The sequence below is a fragment of the Octodon degus genome, unplaced genomic scaffold (assembly GCF_000260255.1).
Source record: "Octodon degus isolate 3935 unplaced genomic scaffold, OctDeg1.0 scaffold00385, whole genome shotgun sequence".
Taxonomy (NCBI): Eukaryota; Metazoa; Chordata; class Mammalia; order Rodentia; family Octodontidae; genus Octodon; species Octodon degus.
The window spans coordinates 716890-722171 of record NW_004524961.1 but is presented as its reverse complement, the minus strand read 5'-3'; the positions used below and the strand labels follow the sequence as shown (position 1 = coordinate 722171).

Here is a 5282-nt window from a genome sequence, read left to right as displayed (position 1 = left end):
TTTGCAAATTAAAACCCAGAAATCCCGTCTCACTACTGAAAGAATGGTTATTATAAAAAGAAAAACAATGAAAAATGCAGGATAGGCTGTGAGAAAAATGGAAACATTCACTCTTGGTTGGAGTTCAGACTGATGTATCCACCATAGAAATCAGTGTGGAGATTCAACATAAACTAGGATTAGAGGTCCCATTTGACCCAACTATTCCTCTGCATGGCATCTTCCCGGAGTAATTAAAAACTTCATACTACAGAGATATATGGGCACTCATGATAATAGAAACAATTTGGGTTTTTTTGATCTATTAATATTAAATATTTGTTTTGTTCATAAAGTTTTCACATGGGTTAGTCAGGAAGGTTACAGTGACACAGCAAGGAAAAACATAAACTTATATTTATGTGGTTTCAAATTTCAGTATCTTTTGATTATGTCACTTTATGAAGGCTGACTAGTAACCCTTTGAACATGTTCATATTTTAAACTCCAGTCTCTGGAAAATGTTACATTACTGGGTACAAGGCATGTTACAATGTATTTAAATCAAGCATTTTTCACTGTGTTGGCTATCTTGGTGTATTATTGTGGGCCAAACATGACCACATTGGCCTTAGAAGATTCAACGATCTAGCAGGTGGGAGAAAGATCATGGGAATGTGAGAGCAAGTTTATGAACCAGGAGAGCATGGAACTGCTCTGAAAGACATGGAAAATGTGCAGATGAATACTTCCTTAAAATTCTGCAGAAAAACAAGCCTTGTCTACATGTGATTTTAGCCTCATGCGGTAGAAATACAATTTGTAATAGCTAGATCTTGGATACAAGCCAAACATCCATCATTTGAATAATAGATAAAAATGACAAGTTCTTTTCATTCAATGGGGAACTATTTAGTCATAAAAAACAGCAAACTGGAGACTCTTAGTAATGTGATGCAACTTAAAACCATACATATAAGAGAAATAAATTAGACCACATATGTAAATGTCATATTGTTGTCCTAGTGTGAGAAACTGAAAGTAAAAACTAAACTGAGACTTTACAGTAGTTATTGTGAAATAGGAAGAAACTGTTTAAAAGCATAAAAATACTTGGATTAATGAAAGAAGAAAAGAATGAATGGAAAAGAAAAACTATATATATGATATTTAAAATATTATGCTACTAATTTCACTCAATTCTGTAGTTGGAATTTAGACTAATTTTTCTCAATTTTATTATAAAATGTTTGTGCTAATATTATTTGGATAACTAAATGTCTATATCTTGTACTGTGCATAACTGCTCTAAAGATAATAATATTTAAACCATTGCTACTATCCTATCTTGTTTTGAAATTTTGTTTTATTTTGCTTTATTTTATTTTATTTTTTATCTTTTATTCATTTTAATGAGAAAAAAATAAAATAGCGATGAAACAGTTTCAAAACAGGTTAGTTTGACAGTTAAAATAATTAATACCTTGCGTATTGTTATCTTCATAGTAGTTATTAAGAGGACAAATGTAGACATGATACCTTATCTAAACAATATTAGTACAGAACTTTCTTCTCATTGAACAAAGAGAAAGTAGCTGTATATCTATGCTACCTATTTGTCAGAAGTGGTTGACTTAAGCCTTTTAGAGCTCAGCATATTAATATGGTTAAGACTAAGTTAAAGCAAGATCTATATAACTAAAAATGTAACTTTTATATCTGACAAGATCAGTCAAATCCCTTCAGGATTTACCCTGTAATCATGTACAGCATCTTGTAGATCTCTTGTCACGATCACCCATCTGACAATGAATTTAATAATGACAAAATTTCTTAGAAAATGAATATACCCTACAGGTTGAACAGTTAAGTATAAAAAATAGGTAGGGAATTAAGCAATAGGAAAAGAAGGCAATGATAGAATTAAATATATAACTTTTAGTAATAATTCCATTTGAAGCAATCTCTGAGTGAGGCAGCAAGATGGACACAGGATTCTTCCACAAAACAAGAGCAGAACAGGATATTTGGTTCAGCAACAAACAGAAGAAACTACTGAAGCAGCTGAAATTTGCAGAATGCTTAGAAAAAAAGGTGGACATGAGCAAAGTAAATTTGGAGTTTATAAAGCCTTGGATAACAAAACGAGTAATAGAAGTACGTGGATCTGAAGATGATGTTGTGATTGAATTTATATTCAACCAGCTGGAAGTGAAGAATCCAGATTCCAAAATGATGCAAATCAAATTGTTATTATTTTTTTCCTGTATCAGGAATTGAACTCAGGCCCCTGTGTTTGCCAGGCAAGCACTTATTCTACTGAGCTATCTTCCTGGCCCTAAGACTGGGTTTTTGAATGGGAAAAATGCTAAAGAATTTATGGGAGAACTTTGGCCTCTCCTGTTAAGTGCACAAGAAAACATTGCTGGAATCCCTTTTGCTTTCCTAGAACTAAAGAAAGAAGAAGTAGAAACAGATTGAACAGGAAAAAATGGCATCGATGAAAAAGCATAATGAAGACAAAGATAAGAGAAATAAGGAAGAAAAAGAAAGCAGCAGAGAAAAAAGGGAGAAGTCTCAAAGCCCAAGAAGATGCAAATCCAGATCGCCTTCCCCTAGAAGACGATCTTCCCCTGTCAGGAGAGGGAGAGAGAGCGCAGTCATTCTTGATCTCCCCAATATAGGACAAAGAGCTTGAGTCCTTCCCCTGCTCTAGAAAAGAACAAAAAATCTCCAGAGCTCCCTGAAACTTCAGTGAAATTAAAAGAACCTTTAGTACAAGAGGCCACATCTACTAGCGACATCCTGAAAGTTCCCAAGCCCGAACCCCAACTAGAACCTAAAGAACCTACTCCGGAAAAAAATTCCAAAAAAAGAAAAATAAAAGACCTGGTCAAGATCTCGGTCACGTTCCAAAAAATGTCCTGGAACCGTTATTTCTCTTCTTCTCATACTTGACCAAGAAGGCGCCATAGGTACTGATCAAGATCATCCTCACCCAGAAGAAGGTCACGCCCAAGCAGGAGACCATCTCCTAGAAGACGAATCTAACCACGATGAATGCCACCTCCTCCAAGGCATAGGAGTAGATCTCCTATAAGATGAAGGAGGCGGTCATTAGCATCGCTGTCTGGGAGCAGTTCGTCTTCCTCCTCATCTCATTCCTGGTCACCACCAAAGAAACCTCCCAAGAGGATATCCAGCTCCCTTCGAAAAACTCGTAAGTTGTCTCCTTCAGCATGTCCCCCAAGGTGAAGGCACAAGCCATCCCCGCCAGCTACTCCACCACCAAAAACACATCATTCCCCAACACTCCAGCAGTCAAACTGTACAAGAAAAAGTTGTGTTTCTGTGTCACCAGTGAGAACTTCAGGTAAAGTGACAAAACATAAAGGTTCTGAGAAAAGAGAATCGCCATCGCCAGCACCAAAGCCTAGAAAAGTAGAGTTATATGAATCTGAAGAAGATAAAGTTGACAAAATAGCTGCAGGTGATTCTGTGTAGCAGAGACACCAGTACAGACCACAGAACCAGCAGTCTTCACCTTACTCTGGCTCCTCCTCTTCCTCTGAAGTTGAGTGACCCAAGCGATCCCAAGTGAAAAATGGTGAGGTGTACCGGCAGCTGAGACATTCCCCTTCCTGAAGTACGTCTCCATGACCAGGAAAGCTCCAAAAAGAGACCTTCCCTCGGATGCAGATGGGAAAGCGATGGCAATTGCCAGTGACTAAAAGTGGTAGGCAAAGGAGAAGCCCTTCCCCTCCACCCACCAGAAGACACCCTCACCCTCACCAGCTCCTCCTCGGCAGTGTAGAACCTCCACACCACTGCCCCTAGGAAGGACTCCCTCACTTCCCCCTCCGTGGTGCTCACTTTCCCCTAGAAGATGCTCTCCTCCCATGCAGAGGAGGTGCATTCCTTCTCTGCCTCCAAAGAGAAAGACGGCTTTGCCCCTACACCCTACCAAGAGAAGGGCATAGCCATCCCCATCACCAACGCACTAGGTTTCCATCTCCCAAACAGAGAAGCTCCCCGGCTACCAAGAGACGCTCATCTTCTGTCTCATCAAAGCCTAGGAAAGGCTCTTCCCTGAACTGGGCTCCCAGGGAGCCCCGGTAAAGACAACCAAACAAACCGTATTTTCCCCTACCCCAGCCTCGAGCTCCTCGGACTGCAAGTCCTCCACCTGCTAGAAGTGGAATATCAGCCTCACCCCCAAAGAAGGCAGTCCCCATCTCAGAGTACCAGGCCCATTAGAAGAGTCTCCAGAACTCCAGAACTTAAAAAGACAAAAAAGGCTGCCTCACCGAGCCCACAGTACATAAGACGGACTCCGTTCTCTCAGTCTGTCTCTGGGTCTCCCAAGCGAGCAGCTAAGAAGCCACCAGCACCCCTGTCCCCTGTGCAGCCTCAGTCACCCTTCACAAATTGGTCCCTCACGGTGCTGGGCAGGAAGGTTAAAAGCCCCACGCCAAGCCCATCATCAGCCCGGAATTCTGATCAGGAGGGGGAAAGAAAAAGACGAAAAAGAAGGACAAGAAATACAAAAAGGATAAGAAACACAAGAAACACAAAAAAACACAAGAAGGAAAATGCTGTGGCTGCAACTGCTGCTGCTCCTGTTACCCCTGGGCTATTGCTGCTGCCTCAACCATGCCAGGACAGGAAGAACCTGAGGCAGCCCCTGAACCCAAGAAGTAGATTGGGAGCGAAGCTGAAGACAACCTGGATGACTTAGAGAAGTACCTGTGGGAAAAGGCTCTGAGATCCCTGCAGAAGTCTCAAGTGTCCCCACAGTCCTGGGGGGGGGGAATGTTGGTTAGAATGTAAATTTTATTTGGTTTGTACTCAATTAAATTTCAAAATTGCTAAAATGTGTTTGAGCTTCAGACTATAACATTTGTAATACTTGCTAGTTTGAAGTTCACCATATAAAAAAAGGGGAGCATGGATTCACATTGCAAAAGGTGTCCACAGTGTATTAGTGACATTTTTTCATTGGCAGCTGACATAAATTTACTTAGAGTAAATATTTTAAGCTAAAAAAATCTCTTTGTAAAAAGGGCGGTTTAAGTATGGTTGGCACTCTTATTTCTTTAAATGCCCCTTGCTATTCCCAGAGAGGCTTTCCCCCTTTTTCTTTTCTTAATTTTTTTGTTTACTTCTTCTTATTCAAGGCACAGACACTTAAGTTCTGCTTCCAACCTTGTATGGTTTGCAAGCTAGTCCAGAATAAGACCACTGTTCGAGTACCACAGAATTGTAAGTGGATGTTCCAATGCTACAATCTTCCCTGTTGCCTG

At 40.2% G+C, this 5282-nt stretch overlaps 1 pseudogene; it reads left to right on the top strand.

Moving 5' to 3' along the window:
• The first annotated feature begins 1962 nt into the window (after nt 1-1962).
• Nucleotides 1963-4809, top strand: LOC101574251 (annotated as a pseudogene).
• The last annotated feature ends 473 nt before the right edge of the window (nt 4810-5282 follow it).